At 35.0% G+C, this 24345-nt stretch overlaps 1 protein-coding gene across 6 annotated transcripts in view; it reads left to right on the top strand.

The window, feature by feature from the left end:
* Positions 1-24345, top strand: part of CDH18 (cadherin 18) — a 1344136-nt gene that overhangs the window by 192565 nt on the left and 1127226 nt on the right. For 4 of the 6 annotated variants that reach the window (XM_015653084.2, XM_015652999.3, XM_015653058.3 and 1 more), the window contains exon 3: positions 17675-17760. The gene's annotated coding sequence lies outside the window, so the exon portion shown is untranslated. Of the gene's footprint in view, positions 1-17427; positions 17523-17615; positions 17761-24345 lie in introns of those variants that run through there. The other 2 variants (XM_015653016.3, XM_015653023.3) reach the window with 2 other exon arrangements.

Here is a 24345-nt window from a genome sequence, read left to right on the forward strand (position 1 = left end):
GTGTGTTTGGAATTGGAAGAGAAAATTTGCTTAGCTGAAGTCAAGAATATCAAGACTGTTTGACAAACTATTTTTCTTAGTATAACTTAGTATATCATACTAGGCTACCTAGTATGATTTGTTTCAATGAATTGATTAATCAGTCTAGTGAGGTAAACAGCTATCTTTTGGAAGAACTGTAAACTCAAAGAAGAAAATAAGTCATTATTTCACCTTTGATATAATGACAAGAAGTTTGAAACAGTTTAGAGAAATTTCCAATTACAAGAAGAGACCAAGAAAACACAAATGCAGAGCTGCCTTATTTTTCCAGAACAGGACTGTTGTCATCACACAAAAATTAAATCTATGTTCTTACTATTTTCTGAAACAAGCTGATTACTCAGTGAAGAGTAATTTTCATTATTTGTTATTAGCTTGTTATTAATATAAGCCCTTTAAGGAAATAAATGAGTATATTTTTAGTTGCATGTAATTTTTAAAATATTTGGCTAGGATGTTCCCACAGCCTACAAATTATATTGATAATTAATTGGAATTTATTTCATTGCTAGAAATTGATGTATCTTTATTGATATCAAAAGTAGTATTTTTTAATTTAGAAATATAAAAAACTATGGTGTTTTAAAGTTTCCAGTATATGTTGAAAATAAACATTTATTCCAATGTTTTATTCCAATGTGCTCAAGATGTTTCTTCTTGGATATCAATTTTAGTTCAGTCAGCCAATTAGCCTCAGCCAATTCTTTAATTTCACTTTTATTATTGTAAGGTTGTGATGATAATTATCTTCTCCAGATAAATTAACATATTATTGAATATTATTAATATTTTTATTAATTTTTAATGAAAAACTTAACTTCCAACTTCATTATTTAGATTTTATCCATTTTTCTACAAGGATGGATCAAATATATAATGAAACTTTTTTACTGCTAGAAAAAATATAAATGAAAAGTGATATCTATTTATTATTGAAGAATTCCAGCCAGGCATATCTGCAGTCACTTAAAAGTGTGCACTTCATAATGGCTTAAATAAATAAAATAACTTGTAAACTATTCAAGTGAAAGAGAATCTTTTCCGTTACTAAATTATATTGTTTTCTTACCTTGTACTTTGAATTTTAAAATGAGAATGCTGTTCCAATTAATTTATTTTACACTATTTTAACTAACTTATTTTGCTTTAAATGTTTATGATAGAATAAAATTCGGCAACAGTCAGTGGTGTGGAAAAATAAATTTTAAATAGTAAGAATAATTGTGATGAGCTCTTAAGCAGAAAAGTAGAGGTTTTTTCCTTTTAAACCTTTGTGATTAATTACATTTTCTCTGAGCAACACTAAAATCTGTACTTGGGATTTTTTAGATTTCTTTTTGTCTTTGTTAAGACACTATTGATGTATTATGTTATTCATGTGCCATTTCTAAAAAGATACTGAATGATTAAAATTCAAGTGAGAAATTATTAAGTTTATTTTTTAAACTAATGTTAAGAATTCTGGGAAAAATTTTTACCTACTGCATTCACTGCCTATAAATTCTATAGTTATGACCATATGGTCATGTGGATGCAATCGTAGGCTTCAAATTTGCATTCTGTTTTCAAGACTACTAAAATTGTACTGACACCTCATATAGCTTATTTAAGCAAAAGGCATGCACATATGGCAAGAACAGTGTGAAGAATGATTTTGTAACTAGTTCTCATGCACAGTGCTGTACCAGACTCAGTCAATCAACACCATCTTGGCAGAGTGGCAGAACAGAATCTGCACGATTATACTCCATCAGTGTGTATTGTCCTACAATTCGTAACGACTGTTTTACTACTTCTATATAAAATGAATTCTTCATCTAGGTTTTTCACTTATTGCTTAGGTTGCTCTTGGCCTGTTTCCCTTTCTAAATGTGGTTTAGCAAGGCTGCCTGCTTCTATTTGCCAGTCCCTTCTGAATTGATTTGCCAGTGTGTAGTGAAGGTCAAAGTAAGGAAGTCTCTAGGGTCATTATGTTTGTACATGGTTTTGTGGGGAAACTGGTTAATGGGTTGGATGTCGGATCAGCTTTGCTGTTCCCTTGAGGGGAGGACAGACAGGACAGGACCTGAGCATCACATTGTGTTTTGTAGCAGTTAATCAACCAGGCACTGTAGTTTTTCTAACTATCCTTTCAGTGCACTAATAGCTGCAGGCACAGCATGTGGAATCTTTTGTTTAGAAGGGATATGGTAGGGATGTTGGGGAACTGATGTCATTGTCATAAAAATAAGAACAAATACAAATCTGTAGGAAGAATAATATAGATTTTTTTTTCTCTGTGAAACAACATGTTCATGCTGTGTTTTTAGTGATGACTGCTAATTTACAGGTAACAAAAAGACTCCTGTTCTTTCACTGGACACACCATGTAATTTTTAAAGAAAAAAGGCCTACAGAATTGGCTTGCTACAGCAAATTTTTATTTCCATCTTAAATAATGGGCAGGTGACCTACATTTTCTTCTGAAAGACCTTTTAAGTACGCATGCAAAGTTTTTAGAATGAGATGTATTTTGTAAAAAACTCTAAGAATATTCTGTACACAACAGAATATAATTCTAGGGAGAGAAAAATCGAAGAAGGGGGGATCAGTACCTAATGAAAAGCTATACAAGTATGTGTCATTTGGAGGCAGGGAAATATATGTGATATTGGGGGAGGAATTTGTCTGTGTATGATTTGCCTTCCAAGACTGAATTCAGCTGCAGTAAAAGACATCTGAGAGAATATGCCTCAGCTATTCAGTTCTGGAACCTTTTCATCTCTTGTGAGGCAATACAGAATGTCAGAACTGTAGGGGTAACATTGTTCTGAAATTCCTGGGAGGCAGAGATAGAACTTTAGCTTCACAAGTGAAAAAGGTGCTCAGTGTCCAGCATGAGAATGTTTAGAATGTTTTCCTAAAAATCATTTTTGCTGAAGAGGCTGTCCATAACCTTTATATTTGATAGAAAGATGGAAGCAATTTTTCTGACCTGTTACAGATATCTGTTTCCTTCTGCTTACCCTAAAGAGGGTCTAAATGACGAGCTGCTTGAGACATTTTAAAGGTCTAAATTTTTTCAGATTAATCCATTTTCAATCTATTCAGCTACTTCAGGGAGACAAAGTGTGTATGTAAACATAACCCTTATCAAAGTCTATTTTCCAAACCCTTTGAATGTGCTAATAATTATAACAATTTTATGAGTAAATTCAGATACGTAGTGATATTATATTTCAAAAGTGCCTTATTGAGATTACACTAAAAAAAATGTAGGAGCTCTAATGACAAGAAAATTAATCACTAGAGGAATAGGGAAAATCACTTTTTTTTTTTTTTTTTAAGGTTTCTACAGATATTTTCCATTGTTTCTGTATGAGAACTTTGATTCTAACAGGTCTTTATGGTGCTAAGTTTTGCAAACTTACAGGGAGGTACTGTAACGTAGCCTGGGAGTTTTACATGTTTAGTAATGCCAGAATGAATGTAGACTTTGATCTTGCTTTTTTTAACAGATGCATAATATTTTTGGAGTTCTCATGTACTTTTTGTTTATGTTCTCCAGCTGAAATTTCATTTTTTAATAGTTTTCAGTGTCATGGGATAAAAGGACTTATGTTACCTGTTCTCATATGGTGTTCACTATCTTGGCAGTCCTTAAGGGGAAAAACTTCCCTTTTACCATGCAGATAAAAGTTACACTGTATTGCTGTATTTTTCCCAACAAGTTCTTTCTCCATTATAAAAAATAAAACAGCAAAACAGTAGCAAGTTCTTGATCTGTAATTTTTGTATTCTTCCATAGAAAATTAAGAAGCTCTTCAGCAAGTGCATAGTGCTCAATAACTAACCTAACTTTTATTCCTACTTGCTAGTGGTATTCCAGAAGCAATACAGTAGAAGGACAGGAGATAGTTCTTACAATAACTCAGACTGCTAATTAAAAAAAAAGTTAACTAAATATGTTCTTTCTACATTCATCACACCTGCAGAATTATTTGGAATCATTGTGCTTGAGTGTAGTATGATTTTATTTCAGAGAAGAAAAGACCAGCTTCCAATGTACACAAGGATTTAAGGGAGACTTTGCAAAAATGGCATTTGGGATGTCAAATGGCAAATAAATTTGGAACTAGCTGGAAAAGGTGTAATTAGATAACCTAAATATTAATTTAAATGTCTGTTTGAAGACATTTTTTTTAAATGGGAGAGTTAGATGCAGCAGGTGGTGATGATGAATTTTTTTGCCATGCTTTTCCCAAGCTTATATGATTTTTATTTTACATAAGATTTTTAGTAAAGGTGGATGCTAAACACATGCTAAGTGTGTACAGAAGTGAACGAGAGCTAAGAACACAACTGTTTCATTCAAAATTATCAGCATGCTATGGAGTGTGGGAGTATATGTTTTAAAATATGTGTGGATGTAAAGAGAAAAGAGTTTGTTTGGCTTATTTATGTTTGTCATGTGATTTCAAGAGAGGAAATAGTAAAAAGTAAACTTCTGTCTGTCAGAAGACAGCCTTTATTTTGTGCCCCTCCTGTACACATACCATTTACAAATCTGACTTACTACCTTAACTAAGGTGATAATTCATTGCTCTACTGCTATATTGCATATACCTAAGGAGGGGATCACAAGATCAACTCACAACAGAGTAATGATATGGGTAAATGGAGTTGTTGCAAAACTTAATACAAAATTAAAAATACTCAATGAGTACTGAAGATTTGACAGTTTGTTTCCTCCTTACATTGTGCAGTTCTCGCATTTTTGCAAAGTATGTGTAAAATGTCACAGTAATTGAAAAGTGTCAGTAGCTTGCTGGGTACAGAAAAAGTTCTTAATGCTTTGAAGTTCCCTGAGTGCTGGTGCAGCACTTTGAAAAATTCCTTAATGACTGAGTAGCAGTTCTTGAACCAGTGATTTGGGAGTCCCCTGCTAGCACACTAATGATTCAGACAGCAGCATTAAATCAGTTGCTTTAGTTTAAGTACTTCTTGAATGTACATAAAGTCTCACTTTAGTAGGAATTGAGCTAACTACCAGCAGTCTGAAAAGCAGTAAGTTGTGCACTTAAGCAAAGGTGAATTACTAATAAAGAGAGAACTTCTTCCAGTATGCGTTTTTTGAAAGCTCTTAGCTGTTTGGTTAGAATGATGGTACAGCTGTTGTTGAAGCTTCTTCACATGTTGGACTCTACCAGTCCTTGGAGAGATCTTTTAAAAAAAAATTCAGAGAAAAAGTGACACAGGAATACCATGATAAAGGCTTTTGGAAGACACAAGAGGCAGCACTTCAACAGTCTTTCATAGATAGATTAAATTCCCCTAATCTCTTCAGCAACTGCACTCCTCTTTTTTTTATTTATTTTTTTTTCTCAGACAGTGACTTCAGAATAAAAGGAGGATGGTACTGTAAGTATAGAGTCTACCTCCTATGTTGATTTCCTGCATGTTTTACTTAAATATTATTAAAAGTTGTATGCATAGTTTTGTGGATTTATCACCCATGGGTTACACTGCTGAGTAGACCATTTGATAAATATTTTTTCTGTGTTAGATTTTATTGTTCTCAGTCCAGGCCTACATCAAGTCAGCCAAAAATATCAAGAACAGTTCATAGATGATCTAGGATCTCCTGACCAAACTCAAAAAACAAAAGGAAGCATAGAGGTGGAAGCAGGGACTGATGATTTGGGAGAAGCATAGAGTTTGAGCAGAGATGTTGTTAGAAGGGACAAAGCTCAGAATGAACAGAATTTGGTCAGGGACATCAAAAGACAATGAGAAGGATTTCTATGTGTACATGTGTGATGATAGGGAAAATGTGGACCCACTGCTGAATGAGGCAGGGAACCTGTTGACACAAGACATGGAAAAATCTGAAGTCCTGAATTCCTGAGTTTTAACTGGCAAAACCATTCTTCAGAAATCTTAATTACTGGGAGCTGGGAAAAGCCTGGCACAAGGAAGATGTACTCATGGAAGATGATCAGGTCAGAGAATATTTAAACAAACTGCACATACATAAGCCCATGGGCTGTGATGGGAGGTCATGTTGACCAAACTGATAACCCTAAATGAGAAAATGACAGTCTCAGTAGATGAATGTAGAGCAGTGAGAGGTCATTAAGGCTACCTATGTGTCAACAAGGTTTTTGACACTCTTTCCTGTATGATCCTAATAGAGAAGCTGACAAAGTATGGATTGGATGAAAGCCATTGAGATGGACAGTAAACTGGCTAAAGGCCTAGACTGTGGTGGCCAGTGGTATTAAGCCTAGGTGGGGGTCAGCCAGTGTACCCCAGAGGTCAACACTAGGTTCAGCCCTTCTTAACATCTTCATTAAAGATCTTGATGATGGGACAGAGTGTAACCTCAGCTGCTTTGCTGATGTCACAACACAGGGAGGAGTGGATGACCAGAGGTTGTGATGACATCTGGAGGAGCCTGGACAGGCTGGAGAAACAGCCTGACAGGGACATCATGAATTTCAACAAGGGTAAATGTGAGGTCATGAACAGGGGGAGGAACAAACCAAGGCAGTGTAGAGAGGCAGTATGTGTGAGGTGGATGGTTAGCTGGGGCTGGTTAGCTGGAAATCAGCTTGGAGAGAAAGGAACTGTGGGACCTGGTGGACAACAAAGCTAAACAAAGGCCAATGGTGCCCTGGGCCGCTCTAGGAGTGTTGCTACAGATAAATTGTGTAACCTGCATAACAGAGTTGGACAACCCAAATAAACAGATCAATATAAAGAACTGTGTACAAATGGATATAAAACAATACAAAGCCAGCAGATGAAAGGATGCAGAGCTAACAGATAAAGCCTGTCTGGGAGAAAGGAACACTCAGAAGATTTCATTGATCACAGAAGCATGGAATAATGGAGTGTTTCATTAGGAGTAAATACAAAACTGTCTTAAAGATTAATAAAATTTTTTTCTCTGAAAAAATATTATGTTTGGTGATTTTTTCCATTTTTTAAATTTATACTGATTTAAGTCACTGTTTTAATAATTTACAAATACAGACATATCTTTTTCTGTTGGTATAATACTAATAGCCTCCTAAAATTTAATTTTTTTTTATCTTTCTGACTGTTCTAAAATGTCCACAGCGGTATTGAGAGTGTTCTCTTGACAATCAATGTAATTTTTTTGAAAAGAACTCAGAACTCAGAAGCCTTATTTTGTGTGTGCAGATGCTTATGTATTTTGTCTCAAACTAAAAAGAGAAAAGATAGGCTAGAGCATGTAGCATCTCAGTACCTTATCAATTTCCTTGGCCAGCCCAACAAATAACAGTGTGCATTTGTTCAATAATATTAGCAGAAAGTGGAGAAAACTTTCTTCCCAGATGTCTGATTTCTTCAGCAGGTGCTGTGTTCCAGGTTTATTGAAAGAAGCATTTGTAATCTTCAGAAATCAGAAACCATCCAAACCCATTCATATTTTCTGAACTGTGTGTATCTCGTTTGAAGATGTAAAGAAGAGAAAATTCCTAGCAAAATAAGTGAAGCAAGTGAATTTGTACTTTCTTACAGAAAATTTTGTCTTTCACTTGAATTTCTTTCAAATAAGAGCACTTCCCAATATAGGCAGAATGGCATGATTATTGTATAATGCAAGAATCTCACTGCTTCTGATTCTCTTTCTCACATTTTTAGTCATTATATGATCTCTCTAATGGAACAATGACTTGCCTCAGGCTTGCAGTTTTTTTCTTCTTTGAATATGTAAGATTGAAGGAGAGCATTATTTTCAATCAATTTTCAGATTTGACTTCACTTACTAAAGCATTACATCTGATTTACAAGGATGTAATTTAAGCCTTGAGTATAGTCTTTTTATCTGTCACAATAGGCAATCATTTTTTGTTTGTCACATGTTTCTGATTGTGGTATGCTGGAATTCCAAGGACAGTTTTTTAGTATCAACCTATGCAAGCCCCAGCAAGAGTCTGAGCACTTCACGAGCCAAAAAACAAAGAGAATACAAGACAAGGGAAAAAGAAATTGCTATTCATATTTGATAGGTTAGAAAATGGAAGCAAAATCTACCAAACTACTCATGATCATACAGCAGTAAATGAGTAATCAGGTTATTCATCACTGAGTTTTCTCACCTCAAAATTTTGTTTCAGTTGACCGAGAAGCCTTATTTTTTTCTTTACAGTTTTATTTACTGTATTTTTGAAATTTAAAGAACCTACCAGAGGAAAACAAATCATTTTTTAATGTTCTCCTAGTAAAAGGACTGTTGTATTTGAATCTCCTCCTTTTTGCTCTTAAGACAGACACAGGCTGCTCTGCTCTCCTGATATGCAGACAACTACATTCAGCACCATACACTAAATAAAGTCTTCAGCTGTTTCAAGTTCAAAGTTCAAAGCTGTTTCCTTTCCTTCATGTCACAGATTGTTTTCAACATAGAGTCAATTTGTGGAAAATCAAAAATTGTTTTTTAACCTCACTGAACAGACCGAGACCCAATTACACTTTATGAAGACAAGATGTATGTCAGTGTGCAATTTAAAATATGCTGTGAGACCTCCTGTGAGCTCAGAAATTATCTTCTAAGTCATGGCTTTAAAAAAGTGTTTGCTTCCTTTATGTTGAGATATTTCTTTCTATGCAATGAACATTTTCAGACTAGAAGCAGTCTGAAGGAAAGAAGACCCTTTACCTCTACATATCAAAATGAAACTATATGCTATCACTCTTGATTGTTTGACAGGAAAATAAGTTCATACCAGTTTTTGCTTTCACTATCATTCTCTGAAGAAAATTTATAATGCTGCTATGGTGAATCTAAAACTTCCTCTGCTTTCTATTTTGTTATGCTTCTGCTTAATATGATTATATTCCACTTTCTCGTGTATCTGCCTTTTAGTAAGTCTGGTTTTCTGTTCATGCTAGATATTTAGTTGTGTCCTTTTGGTACTGTAAATTAAAATGTCAGAACTGCAGGCAGAAGTTTCAGACTTAATTGAGAGTAAGCAAATCTTGAATTTTAACACCAGAGTATACTCATCTGTACATTTGATAAAATGTAACTTTGCGTATGTAAACTTCACTGAATTTGATCAAATTTTTTTAATTGAATCTGTTCAATGTTCTGATAATAGCAGTATTGAATGTTTTTACTTTTATCTGATTTTGTTACTAAGGATTTAAGGGACATAAAAATTGATGGTTGTTTATCTGTACATGTGTGAGTGAAATTCTATTTAAAATAGTAAAATATGTTTTCTTTTCTCTCTTTTCCGTCTCATTAAGTGAAGATTTTTTTTCTTTTTAATGAATTGAGATTGTTGAGTTGTTGAGTAGTACTGCATGTGTGAGAACATTTTCCATTTACAATAAGTTGGAAACAAAATCGTTAGAAACCATTTGGGGTTTTTTGTGTTGAAAGGTTAATTGGCAAGACACAGCTATGATCTATTTCAGCCGGAGATTTAGATAACTAATTTAGTATGGCTTCCTTATAAATTAGATGTAATTCTTTAGTCAGTGAAGGGTCACTTTTTCCAGTGGAATTCTAATGTGATCTCTAAATGTTGTTTTTTAGTTTATATATATAAAGTACTAGTGGAAATGACCTTAGGACTGTTCTAGTAAATTTTGTCATCATTGCAGATATCTGAACACTGCTGCCTATGCCCACATTATGCTTCCAGTTTTTCACTTCCAGGGGATATTTGGATAGACCATAAGGAATTGTTTTTGATTGTATGGACTTCAGTGGTTAATTTCTTTTAAGCAAAGTGTTTAAGTGAAAATGGGATTTAGCATATTTCATTCTGGTCTTGAAATAATATTAAATGGTATACAAAGCAAAATGTAGATGTATTTTAATCTAAAAGTCACATTTTAAATTCACTGTTTAGAATTAATGTGTAAAGAGTAAAATGCTATTGAGCAATAAAAATTTTAAAATTTAATAATTTAATAATTAATAAATTAATGATGTTTGTTTAGAAGGAAAAACTTTAAATTAAACAGTCATGTTCAATTTCTATTTTCATAGAGTAATAGAATCATTTAGGTTGGAAAACATCTTTAAGATCATCAAGACCTACCATTAACCCAGGAGTGTCAAATGCACCTCTAAGCCATGTCCCTGAGTATCATAACTACACATCTCCTAAATATCTCCAGGGACAGTGGCTCAACAACTTCTTTGCATTTACTCCCTTCACCCTTCAATTCCTTTCTCCTTTGCATAACTCTAAATATAAATTTGAGTCTGTGTATGGGAACAAAACAGAAAAAAAAATGCTGCTTCCCTCTACACAGTGATGTCAGAGACAAAATTCAGGCTAGAATTTGTTCTTCTTTCACTAAATAACTGCATTGATCTTTAGTCAAAGAAGATTTCCTGATGCTACACTGGTTCCAGATAATTGAGATCATATAACAATACGATATAAAGATAAATAATTATATCCAAAACTGGAAGAAAGCAAGGCTATGTTCTTCACAAGAAAATATCTGGGTTCTAAAAATTTAGCTTAAAAGAACATCCTAGCAGTGTAGCACTTTTGAAAGTAATTTCTGTGAATCAATATGTAGGTAAGGCAATAGAGCCTTAGGCTTAATACATTAATAATAATATTTTTAATACTTTCAGAGTCTAATTTCTACTCAAAATGTTTTTATTTTATTGATCCACTTGACTTGCACACAGCTTTTCTCTTGAACTGCTCTACACTCAAGAACCTCTTATACTCACATATCCACTTCAGTGATATAGTTGCATTTATAACCCCCCAATATTCAGGCCCTTATCTCAAACTGTTAAACTTAACTGGTGTAGTGGTAGAATTATTTTCCATATTTTATGAGTATTTCTATGGATCTTTACAGAAGCAGACATATGAGAAAAAAAAGAATGCCTTTTCAGAAGTGAATACAAAGATTAGATATGGTAAAACAAGAGTATTTCTTTGTCCAGTTTGGAGAAAAGAACGCTGAGTCGCTCTTTCAGGTTCCTGAAGTGGGAAATAGAAGAGGGAAATGCTGATCACTTCTCCCTGGGACTCGTGGGAATGGCTGCCAGGGGAAGTTTACTCTGGACATTGGGAAACATTTCTTACTTAGCTGGTGGTCGACCACAGCAACAGGCTTCCTAGAGAAGTGCTTGATGCCCCAAGACTGTCAGTGTTGAAGAGACATTTGGGAAATGCCTTTGTTAATTTGCTTTAGCATTTGGCCAGATATGAAGCGGTCAGGTAGCTGGACTTGATCATTGATGGTCCACTCCAACTGAAATACTTTATTGTTTTTTTATTTATTAATTCTGTGTTCATTATTTCTTTTATTGTCAAGTAAATTAGTGAAATAAAGTCAAGTTTAAAATCTGGTGGGTTTTTATCCTAGGTATGTTTATATGTTTCTTGTAGTACCACAATGACATTATACTGGGAATTTAATTGAAGATATCACCTGAAAAGTGGCAAGCAAAGTTAAGTTCAGAACACATTACTGTTCAGTGTCTCAGGTATCTGGCACCTCATTGTGTATTTGAGTCTAAAAAAGTGCTCATTTGCTTGGCTGAAAATACACTTCTAGAGTGAAAATTGAAATATTCTTTAAAGTCTTCTAACAACATCAAGTTACTCTTTGGTCTAAGTGGACACAAATGGAAAAAATCAGTTGCACCTCCCTGAACTCTGGAAAATGAAGGATTTTAAGTTGTCTCACACTCATTTGTGTCTAATTCAGTTCTGCATTTAATGAAAAGCAACTTCTAAAGGAAAATAAGAGAAGGAAAAATTATGCTGATAGCAATAAAAATGTAGGCATGAAGAACCTCGATCCTTGTTTTCACAGGGAACATTTTAATATGAACTTGCTCTCTCTGGCATTAATACAAGAATTTAACAGTTCAACTAGAAATCTATCTATTTAACAGATGTAAAGGAAAAATAATGTCAGAAAAGAAGAAAAAAACCATATATATAGTCCACCACTGCACATTTCACATCACTTCAGCTTAAAATCCTCTACAGATCTGTGAGGGTACTGTTTTGAGCATAGGCTGTAGTTCAGGAGATCATCCTGTAAATGCATTTAGACTGATAAAGTCTACCACCTATGTTTACCTGTCATTGTCTTGGTTAGCATATGTCATTGATCAACAAGCATTTGAAGGGATTTTCATTCTTTTTTATTATTTCATCTTCTCTTTGATGACATCAAACTGTTTTGTTTTTAAGATGTTTGCCCTTATTTGGTTAGTTTTGTTTTGTTATACAGACATCTAAGTGATGTCAATCCCACCCTACAAACACAGCTCTTCTGTGTTGGTAGTTAAGCTCTTCTTCTCTTTTTCTGACAGGTGGTAATGAACCAAGTATTTGGCAGCAAAATTATTTAGCTTCTTGCCTCCAGAAAGTGAATTTTGTTGTGGTTTTAGTTGTACCTTGAGATGTTTGAGAACAAGAAATTGATTATTAATTTTAGATTATATTAAGAAATAGCTAAAGACTTAAAATATAAATGAAGACTTTAGTCATTGTCTCTGTTGTGTCCAAGTTTGATTTTTCCTGTAGCTAAAGATATGCCAAGATATTTATGAGTTTAGATCTCTTTAGGAGCACCAGGGGAAAACTGAGGTTTTAAAGCTGTGTTTTCTAGTTTTTGTTAGCTTGGGGATATCCTTTTTATCTGTGTACTGCAACACAAACAAATAGTAGCTAATAGTCTGCATTCACAATGGTAAAACAAACTGAGCTTTAATGAAAAGGTAGATGACACTAGTAGCTAGTGAGGCTAGTAAGATCTCACAAAATCCAGATAATAAAAAAATAGGTAACTGTACTCCCATAGTCTGATTAACTTTGTTACCTTCTGGCTGTTTTGTTGTTTGGAGAGGGTTTTGTTTGCTCTGTAGACATAAATTCATTATGAATTTAATTAGTCTGCTTTTACTCATAGTATTTTCTGTAACTTAGAAGCCATAACTTGACATTTCACATGATACAAGACATTGGAGAATTTGTAAAAGAAAGCATTTTCATTTTTTCTTTTACTGAAACCTGTAAATGATGATTTCCAAGAACACAGTACCATGATGACACTTGAAATTATGTGTATTTTCTTCATAATACAACATAACTGACCCAGATCTGTATTTTTGTTGTGGGTTTTTCTTTTTTTTCTTTTTTTTTTTTCTTTTTTTGTTTCTTTGTTAGTTTGTTTTGGTTTTTTTTAATAATTTTACTTAGTGTATGTATTTGGCAGAAATTGCCCTTAGGGACTTAGGGCTCTAGATATGACTAAAATTCAAGTTCTCTGAATGTTAGAGTACAAATTGATCAGTGATTCTTTATTTTAACCTTGCACACAATTGTGCACTACAGGAATAAAATAACTGGAGAAAGGAAACCAAAAGTCGCCGGTTTACAAGGGCAAAACCTTCCTGACAGGAATATTTATATTTTTCTTTAAATGTTTGGCTAGTACAGATGCATGTGGTACTGAAGCTGTATCTCTGAAAGCAGAGCACAATAGGAAACACCAGCTTTCATGATTTGATGCTGGTCAAACACCAGGCACTCATGAAAGCCACTCACTCACTCTCCCCTGCCACAGCTGGATAGAGGAGAGAAAAAAAAATAATAAAGGGTTCATGAGTTGAGATAAGAACCATGAGAAAACACTTCAAGGGCAAAACAGAACCAACTTAAAGGTACAAAGTGAATTTATTACTAGCGGAATCAGAGGAGGATAATGAGAAGTAAAGTAAGCCCTTAAAAACACCTTTTCTTCCCCCAAACCCTTCATCCTTCCCACTGACAGCACAGAGAGAGAGGGTGTGAGGGTTCTGGTCTGTTCATCACCCAAGGTTTTCTTCCACTGCTCTGGGAGAAGAGTCTTTCCTTCCCCTGTGAGACTGTGGGGTCCCTCCCACAGGAGACAGTTCTTCTCTAACCTGGTTCCATCTCACAAGCAGCAGCCCCACTGCACCTGCTACAAACATCAATTCCTCCCAAGGGCACACAGTCCTCCCAAAACTGCTGGGACGTGGGTCACACTTCCAGGGGTGCAGCCCTCCAAGGACAGGCTGCTCCAGCCTGGAAGCAGGGCCCTCTCTCCACCGTGTCTCCCACTGGATCACAGCCTCCTCCAGGCATCCACCCACTCCAGCATGGGCACCTTCCCCACGGGCTGTGAGTGGATCCCTGCATCCCCTGTGGATCCCCATGGGCTGCAGGGGCACAGCTGCTTCACCCTGGTCTCACCACAGCCTGCAGAGGAATCTCAGCTCTGGCACCTGGAGCACCTCCTGCCCCTCCTTCTCCACTGACCTTGGTGTCTCCATGTGGTTTTCCTCACATGTTCGCACCTCCTACTCTTCTTTGACTAGTAGGAAAAATACCTGTATGCACTTTGTTTTAACTTTCTGCTTAAATATGTAATCACAGAGTCATTGCCAACCTCTCTAATTGGCCCAGCCCAGGCCAGCAGCATGTCCATCTCCAGAGCCACCAGGGATTGGCTCTGCTGGACACTGCTGATGGAAGCTTCCAGCAGCTTCTCACAGGAGCCACCCCTGTGGCCCCCTGCTAGCAAAAAACCAAAAACCAGGCCTTGTAAAACAGACACATGAGCACAAAGATGGTGAGTGGGAGCCTTTAAAATACCCAAACAGAAAAAAAACAACCAACCAAAATCAGGAGAAAAGTAAATGGGGAAAAAAAGCGCAAAGCAAGAGAACTGGGCATTTTCTCAAGTCTCAGCAAACATAAAAAAAATAAATCCGATGAAAATACTCCAACTACTGTAACAATACAAAGACATAAGGATTTCTATGAGACTAGAAACTACTTTTAGATGTGTGCTTTTGTTCCATGAAACAAATCTTTTGAATCCATTTAGTATCTAAAAATAAAAAGAAAGATGTAAGTATGAAGAGATCTGCTTTGTTGACACTTTTCACCTAAATATTGATTAAAAGCAATATTCAAGGAATCATCTTCCTTCAAGCAAGGGTTATTTTTACCACTGTCACTCCATTATCTTGTTCTCAATGTACCATGAAAATGTTCTAGCACTCAGATGAAAATGGACTTTGGACAAAAAGACATCATTTAATTGTGAAACTTGCAAGTCTTGAAAATTGTTATCAAAGGAGAAATAAGAAAAATTGTATGAGACATCATTGTATTACCATTGAAATTGTAATACAAAACCCTCAAGTCATGGCCACTCTGACATAAAAATAGTTATAAATCAAGATTTACTTTAATGGTAGCAGTGTGATTATTTTAATTCTGCAGATTAGAAGTGCATAGTTCCCTAGCTCTTAGAGAATCTTGAATGATAGCATAATATATACCATTTCTTGGATATTATTGTGAATGCTGGATGCCTTGTTTTACCTTCTGTATCATGAATTGGCTTTCATGTATTAATATGGATGCATGTGTGATAATAGATTTTGTTCTTGAGAAATACTGAAGTAAAAGACTTTGAAGCAGCTATTGACAGAAATTAGTTTTCTGACTTCTTTCTGCCTAATTACATTGCTGACTTGTAGGTTCAGGTAAAACTCTGATTAACCATTTTTAATTGTTTTTCATTTCTGTCTTGTCTTTGTGTAGCTTTTATTATTTTCATTTAAATACTTCATTAGTTTCTTCCACAGATACAACAATCAACTTCCAAAGCTGAGTTCACTTAGATTTATTATATGTGCATTCCCTTCAAGCAAGCTGTCTTCTCTGTTGTTTTTATTTAACAGAACTTGTTATTGCTGGTACAGATAAATGAAATAATTTGAAGAAAGGAGTAACTCACAGGATGATTAAGAGGAGTATTTTAAAGTGAAACTGAAAAGTTCAGTACAAATGAAGCTAAAAATGCAAGTGGAAATTTTCTTTATTAATGTCAGTTGTTTTTTTCTAAGTTAATAATAATGCCATCACAGAATCACAGTCTGGTTTCTTCTTAATTAAACAAATATTTTTGTAATGGTATTTTTTTTTTTTCCCTCAGGACTGATAACCCATGGTTTTTACTTCTAACTTAAATATATCAAAAAGTCCTTAAAATTGGTAATTTTTTTCTGAGAAACCTAAAAACACTTTAACGACAATAATGACTTCAGTAGTTTGATTTCTCTTGATAGCGTCTGCTGCTTCTTCACTGCTTGCATACTCCGTGTGCATTTCTAAAAATGTCCAATGAGTATTATGAGGCACCTAGGGGCTATGTTTCCTGAATTTTACATGGATATTGAAATAAAGTAAAAACATAACAACCTTACTTGTTATTTGGCATTTTTTTAAATTCTTCTCAGGAAATCAAAAATTATAATGGTGTGCAGGAGTGGGAGGTATGAAAATTAAATAGCTGCTCTTGCTATGTTTTGCATTGAGCCATAGAATATTAAAGGGTCGGAAGGGACCTTAAAAATCACCAAGTCTCAACAACTCCCCCTACACCAGGCTGCTCAAGGACTTGTCCATCCTGACTTTAAATATTGGCAGTGTTGGGACATCCACAACCTCCCTGGGCAACCTGTTCCAGTGTCACCACTTTCACAGTAAAGAATTTCTTCCTAATATCTAATCTAAATTTCACATCTTTTAGTTTTTACCCATTACTCCTATTCCATCACTACAGTTCCTGAGTGATGTCACTCTCCAGCTTCTGGAGGGAAAGATACTGGAATGTTGCTGTGAGGTTTACACATAATCTTCTGTTCTCCAGGTTGATCAGCCCCAACTTTCTCACCCTGGCTTTGTAGGGCAGGTTCTCCAGAACTCTTGTCGACTTGGTGGTCCTCCTTTAGACTTGATCCAAGAGTTGCATGTCCTTCATAATTTGTGGACACCAGAACTAGACAGCTCTACAGGTGGGGTCTCACAAGAGCAGAGCAGGGAGTGAGAATCACTTCCTTCAGTCTACTGGCAACAATTCTTTTGATGCAGCCCAGGATTCCATTGGCTTTCTGGGCTGTAAGCACAAACCTGACTGCTATGTTTTTTCAAAAATTATGGATAGTGGTTTAGCAGCTTTGTCTGCCAGCTCCCTCAGGACCTGCAAATTAATCTCTTTGGGTCCCATGTACTTGTGAACATTGATGTTCCTTGGTCTTGAACCTGACCCTCTCCTATAGTGGGCTTAGAGTTTTCACTCTCCCAGTGCCTGCATTTACCATTCTTGACATGGGTGGCATGGTAAGAACACTTGTAGTTGAAGATACAGGAAACGTATCTTTATGATATTGTTCCTTCTCTAGAATCTAAATGAGTACATTTTTTTAGACTCTTGAAAGTTTGTGGTAAACGATGTTGACACATTTTATTTTAGGAATTTGTGAAATCATAGTTACATACACATCTGTTGAAAATCTGCTAAGGATTGCCTGATAGGAATATTTTTATATACTGGCCTATTTATGAGCTTCCTTGCTGATTGCATTTTAAAAGAATGTCTCCCTGCACAGATGACATTCAGTTTTCTAATTTGCTTTTAAAAAGGTAATCCTTTTTAGAGATTTATTTGCTTAAGATAATGAGGTAGGATTACAGCAGAATTAACTGCAACGCTGTTAAGTGTTGGGTTTTTTTTTTTTCTTGGGTCTAGCCTTATGCTTTCAGTTTGAAAGTAAGCTGAGATTTATTTTTCCTAGGCTACAAAACAAATTCAAGACCAGAAGACAAAAAGGCAGCTGAGGTAGTAATTCTCCTGAAGAATTAAGACACCGGTGGCTTTGAGGTATGTTTGTTTTTGGAAATGTTGTTAATTATTTATTAATCTTGATGCCATATATGAGAGTAATGGTGAATGCTTTTGAACATTAGTGGCTATTTCACATCTTCAGATGTAGTTCATTTGAAAGGAAGCTCCAAAATATGTATATATATTTTTATAAGTATGGGGAATTAGTTGTAAATGTGCTTTTCTTTTATCTGACAATATCTGTCTAGAAAATTAGATATACCCACCTGAAAAGTTAAAAATCTAGAAATGTTCTGCATTCTTTCTGCTTAAACACTTGCTGCTTTCTATATGTGCTGTAGGTACTGAGAAAAATTTCCAGATAAGAATGTTCAGGAAAAAGCTGTAAAAAAATTTATATGCAATACATATTACTATGTCTTAAATAGCTAGAATAAACATTTCTATCAGCTTGATGTTAAAGAGCATGTATAGAAATAAATTATGAATAAATCCATAAGGGAGACAATAGAAAGTCATCAGTTGGTAGACAGATTAATGGAAGATAAAGAAATTCATCACTGCCTTTTCAAGTTTAAAAATAGCCTATTTAACACTGGTTTTCAGTTACAAAATGTTTGAGCTCAGTAAATTGGATTCTGCTTCTGTAAATATACCAGCAAAACTTGCAGTGAACTAAGGAAATGGAGCTGATGCTAATTTCATTTTAGGTCTAGTTATCACTTAGCATGTTCAGGAGCTTAAACAGGGCAAATTACAGTCTTCATGCATTCAAAAAGTACTGGGGCCTGTAAAGCATAATTTCTATTACATTTGGGAAATATTCTTTTGTAGTTTAACTTTCCTGGAATGCCTGCCATCCCTAGATTTCTCTTTCATTCAATTTATTGAGTTTCAAAGGATATTTTTTTTTTCTCTTAGAGGAAGTATTTTCTCACAGCAGCAAAACTACATTTTCTCTGTCTTTTATTACTTCAATCCTCACCTGAAGCTTTCTTCTTTTTGTAGAAAGTATATTCCATCAGCATAGACTCTTGTCTCTTCTGCATTCCCACTAGATCTGCGTAATTTTGTTCACATTTGACCCTATAGAAGGAGCATGTAGAAGTCTGGCTAGTGACGCAAACATCTCATGGTTGTTAAGGACTTCAAGCTTTTAGTGTGATGCACAGATTTTGTCCAAAAATAATTTTCTACTAAAAAGACAACCAAAAACCACAAACGCAAACTCAGATTCCTCCTCCCTTAAACACTGTATTTATTTCAGCTCTCTTTAAAAACAAGATCCCTGCTCAGGACTGTTGATCTCTAGGATTATTTTCTTTTTCTTTACTTTAGATGTTTACATGGTCAATAGCAGGTTTGAAGCCTTTGGAACTGAGAAGTTGAGTTCTGTATACTATCTTTGTATAATATCATTGACAGTGAATATATTCATATTTTTTGCCTTCTAGCATTTGTAACCACAAATACTTCTCTCTTATTGTCAGTCTTTTTCCCTGGAGAAACATTATTTGAAGTACTGTAATATGCAACAAGAGAGAAATCAGCAAATATTCACATATTTTATCCTATTATTCTTTTATCTGTCAGCATACCTAAATTTTGTATTGGAGAAAGGAATTTAAAACTGTTGTTGAAAATTTGATGTGGCTCTACACGTGTGCCAGTGACATCTGGGAAAAATGTTTTTTCATAAATGAAAAATGTCTTTGGCCTTTTCCTGACTCCCATTGAGATACATACTTGTTCCTCAGGGCACAATTTGTCTTGCATATTGTATTTGATTTGTAGTCTAAGGATAGAAGCTCATCATATCTGTGTTAAATACATGTCACTTTCAGAAGCATGGTAAGGCAATATTATTTATTGAGTTGAGGAAAAACATGTAAAAAAGATCTCACTTCACTGGGTCTTGCTGGAACAAGGCACCAAGTAAAATAGTAATTTTTGATCAGTGTACTTTACCTTTAGATGTATTTGTGATGTATTTTTGTCTAGCTTGATCCCTCAGTGTTCCCATGCATGCAATGTTTGTTATATATATTTTTAAGCCTTTATAGAATCCTCACTTTCTCTCAGTTATGGAGAAATAAATGTAAAACAGCAGACAAAAAAATAGGATAGTATGAGGGAACACAAAAGAAGCAAAGCATGTTTGTCCTTTCTCATTCCATCTTCTAGGTTATTTAATCTTACTCAGTTTGTTATTTCTGTCATTTTGGACTATTGTGAACTGGACAGGTTACCATCTGATTTGAAATGGATTTTGAGTGGCTAATTTAATCTGCACTTCAACATTTCTGACCCTTTATAGAATGGTAAACATAGTCCTTGGCTGCAGAGAAGACTCTGACTTCCCCACAAGAGCCTTTCTGTTGTAATTTGTAGTTGCAATTTTTGTTGTAATAATCAGAATAAGGGAGAGGTAGTTTTTGTAGCAAACAATTGGTGTACATATGTGCGTGCGTGTATATATATATATATAATCTTTCCCTCAGACGTCATGTTAGAGTTTAAAAAATGAGTTTATTGTTATCTGAAGCTGCACTTTAAAGTCTCCTCTTGGTGATACAGGCCTTCTTCAGCAAGCAGTGCAAGGAACTACTAGCAATGTTCATGTGGGTGCTTTTGAGTCTGCCTTAATTATTTAATAAACTTTAATAAGCTAAGTAAATAGAATCATGCAAATGCCACTGAGGCTGTCTATCAGGTGTGTGATATTTCTGTTTGTAGCTTATATATATATATATGTTAGGTTGCTCCATTCCTAACAGTCCAACTTAGATTTGTCTGCTCCAAACCCAGATATCTAATTTTGATTCTGTGATTTAGAATGAAGTTACCTGATCTTCCCAGTGCTTTTATGTATATTTTGCCTTTTTATATGCTTATAAACATATGTATAATTTTGCTAAAGTACCAAATTTATACTGTATTCTTTTGATATATTTACCTTTCAAAATTACTACTGCAAACAGTTTATACATGGAGCAGCCCATATTTTGTTTGTGTAAAAGCCTGACTTGATGAACACAAGTGAAATTTTCAGAGCTACCTTGTGACAGATGTGTATTTATGATGGGGCTAAAGGAACTCTGCCTTCTTGCAAGTGTTGCTAGATGTTTGCCTTACTTTTCAGATAGAAACCAAGAAATTAATTGCCTAGAGTAATGTACTTTGAGCCAACCTTGGATTTTAGCCTACTGCAAGACTAATTGGTAAATTACTTCCCTGAAAATTCAGAAATATTGCAGAATGTTTTGGGAACTTTGTGAAATGAAGTTGAAAAATATTTTAAAGCAGGAAGTTGACTGAAGCACACAAAGAACTGCCAACTTAAATTTTGAATATATGACTTTTTCAAGGTTTTCCCCTCTGAAAGTACTTTAAAAACTGAAATTATGTTGCCAAAACTTCTGTCTCTATTCAAAATAATTTCTGGCTTCAAAATCAATATAAACTGATCCATATTATTCTCAGGTTTAAAAGGATTTGATTTCATTTGAGATAATAATGTAAAAGGCAGAGGAATTAATCAAATTTTTTTTCACACTGTATGTCTTGAGAAAAGAAAAAAATATATTTTGAGACCATTTCAGATTGCTTATGTGTATCAGAAAATATTGGTTTGATTTTGTAACAACCACAATATGCAAGTGTTCTTGAAAAATCATGAAAATAGGAGATATTCAACCATCTCATCCAAATGTTAGAAGGATTTCAAGACAAATTTCTAAACACTAGAACAAAACTTAGTGAAAAGTCTGTCATTACTATGATTAGTCTGAACTAGAAGGTGCTTTATTTGGGACTTGTCTTCAGTTTTTGTTTGTGTAACCATTTTTGTTTAAAAGTACAGAAGCTAGGTATTTTGTGAAATCAGTCACAGCTTCAAGTAGCCAGTGTGCTCCTTCTAGAGTCATAAAGAAAATCACTGAGTACTGATCAGATTGCTTTCCTTTGTAAATTTAGTAGTAGGCACTTCCACCCTAGGACTAAAGCAGCAGAAGTACAGGTGAGGATTACACGTGAACTGTAACAGCAGGAAGAATCAGGAAGAAGGGGAAGAATTAATTGTATTTATCACTTCAGTTGATGGAAGTAGCATAAGATTCCAGCTTGAAATAGCCAGGATGTCAACCTGCCTGTGTAGAAGAGGTGTATCTTCACGCAGAGGCAGAGGGGTGCATCCTCACCCCAGCAGGGCTGAGGTTGCTGCCAGGTGAGGCCAGTGGTGATCCAGGGTCACGTCCTGGCCCTTGGCAATGGGGCACTGCTTTGGCTGGGCTCTGCTGCAGAAGCTGTACCCGTGGAAGCAGCTTGAGGGTGAAAGGCAGGCTTGTTTCCCACCTGCAAAGCATGCACTGGGTGTGATCTGATCAGCAGGGGTCGGTTTGTAGACAGGAGTTTGATACTACTTGGCTACTACTGGCACATGCTAATCTGCTGTCTGTGCCTTCGCAGTCTTCAATTTAAAGAATTTATTTAAATGTATTTTTTAAAATAATTGAATTTAGTTAAAATTTATTTAAACAGATCCAAAAAGACACAGACATTCAGACTTCTATTATTGCTTTTCCCTTGACCTATATAATTCAAAGTGTTTATTGGTTTTCAGCTGCTCCAGGGAAATTGCAGGAAGGGAAAAAACTATAGATATGTTTGTTTGTTTGTTTGTTTTTTTCTTTCAGAACACACAGGAGCTGCTTAGTGAATGCCACTAACAGCACTTGAATTCTAGGATATAGAAATCCACAAACATCAGCTTTTACCCAAAATTTTGCTATTTCTGCATTCTAGTTTTATGGGTTTGCTGGCAATATGAAATATTTTTTCCCAGCAAATATTTGCTTGTGGTTTTTGATGCTTGCTTCTTACAGTAGTGGTTGGGGCTTCTTATGCTGCTTTCTTATGAAACAGCTAAATAGTGTAGTATATAGAAAATATGGATTAAAAAAGAATGTCTCTTCCAGTGCAAAGAGTAGTTGGTCCTTCTGCTTCTTACAGTGAAGCGAGTTTAATTCTAAAAGACATTCAAGTTCAAACAAAATAAATTTTGCTTAAATTTGTTTAAATTAAGCTGTAAGGTCGCCTCAAAGGGAATATGGACTAGCTTTATTTTTTCCTAATGCTCTAAAATCACAGTGATCAGATTTGGCCCACACTCTGGGGAATTTTTTCTATTTATTTTTAATAGATCAATTTTTGAATACTGAAGCTGATCAGTCCCTGCTCTTGAGATAATGTTCCAGCCATCTATAGATAGCATGCAATTAACTTGAGGCAAAAGAGGGAAAACCAGAAAGGAAATATATACTATGCACAGAGCATCCCTCTATGTTCTGTATTCTATGTCAGTTTTAATGGGTCTGTAATTAGGTCACAGGACTGATTGATATCAGCACTTAGCTTCCTAGGTGACATCACCCTCTGCTTCATTGCCTAATAGAGATTAAGATGTTGACACACAGAAAATTCTGCTTCCTGGACTGGGAAAAGGAACTAATTAAACAAACTGTAAACTTGACAGTCTGAATTATTTACCAGTGCATCCACATAGATCTATCTCCAAGTGGAGACTGATAGGAAAGAAGAGTACAGAGCTCATGATAAAACACACACACACTTGCAGTCCAAGTGTCTGAATGAGTCTAATTCAAAGAAACTATTTTAGAGTTAGTCTGGAGAAGGAACTGTTGAGAGTAAGATGATGGTGTATTTAAAATTTTTAGGCAGAAAAACCAAGTCAAAATACTGGCAAGATGCTTTGAGATTACGCAGGAAGACAGATGTTATAATGCATGGTCAAATGGACAGAGATCCACATAGCATGATTCAAAGAGACCAACAGAAAGAAATAATGAATGGGTGCCTTATACATCTATACATAGAAAGCTCATAAATCCAGCTAAGGACACAGCTTAGAATGTTCCTTAATTTAAAAATATTTGCTTTGTTTTAAACTGAACATCCAAGGATGCCTCTCTGTAACTGTGAAAGAGAGCAATTACCTTTCACTCATCCTTATAAAATGTATTATGATTGAGGTGCTGTATGTTGCTTGATGCAATCATTAGTGCTTTTTATTATTTTTTTCTAGGGAGCCTCTTCCTTTTTTTTTACTTTCTTTTAGTTTTTTTTTTAGTCTTAGTGCTGATTTAAATTTGGAGGATGAAATATTTAAAACATGACTTTTGATATTTTAGGAATTTTGTTGTTAAGAATGAAAAAGCAAGAAAGTATGTTTTTCTTAGCATTGAGTCTTAAGATACATTTGTGCTTGAGAGAGACTGTTGACTGATATAAGATTACCTTTAACCTTTAGAGGACTACAAGGAATGAGGTTAGACAAGGCTGCAAGAACTCACACCTAATCGTAGCAGCAGGCTGCAACATGAAAATAAATGCCTAGCTGTGAGAAAAGAAGAAAAATTTGTAAAGTCCTTTGGTAAATGATATTTATGAGTTGAATCTCAGAAATTTCTCTTACAATTGAGAGTAAGAACTTAGTTTATATGTGCCATGTACAAAAATTTGCTTATCGTTTTGATATCCTTCAAGAGTCGTCAGGCATACATCTGCAAGAAGTAAAAATAGACTTTTAGATATATATGTATG

The sequence above is a fragment of the Parus major genome, chromosome 2 (assembly GCF_001522545.3).
Source record: "Parus major isolate Abel chromosome 2, Parus_major1.1, whole genome shotgun sequence".
Lineage (NCBI taxonomy): Eukaryota > Metazoa > Chordata > Aves > Passeriformes > Paridae > Parus > Parus major.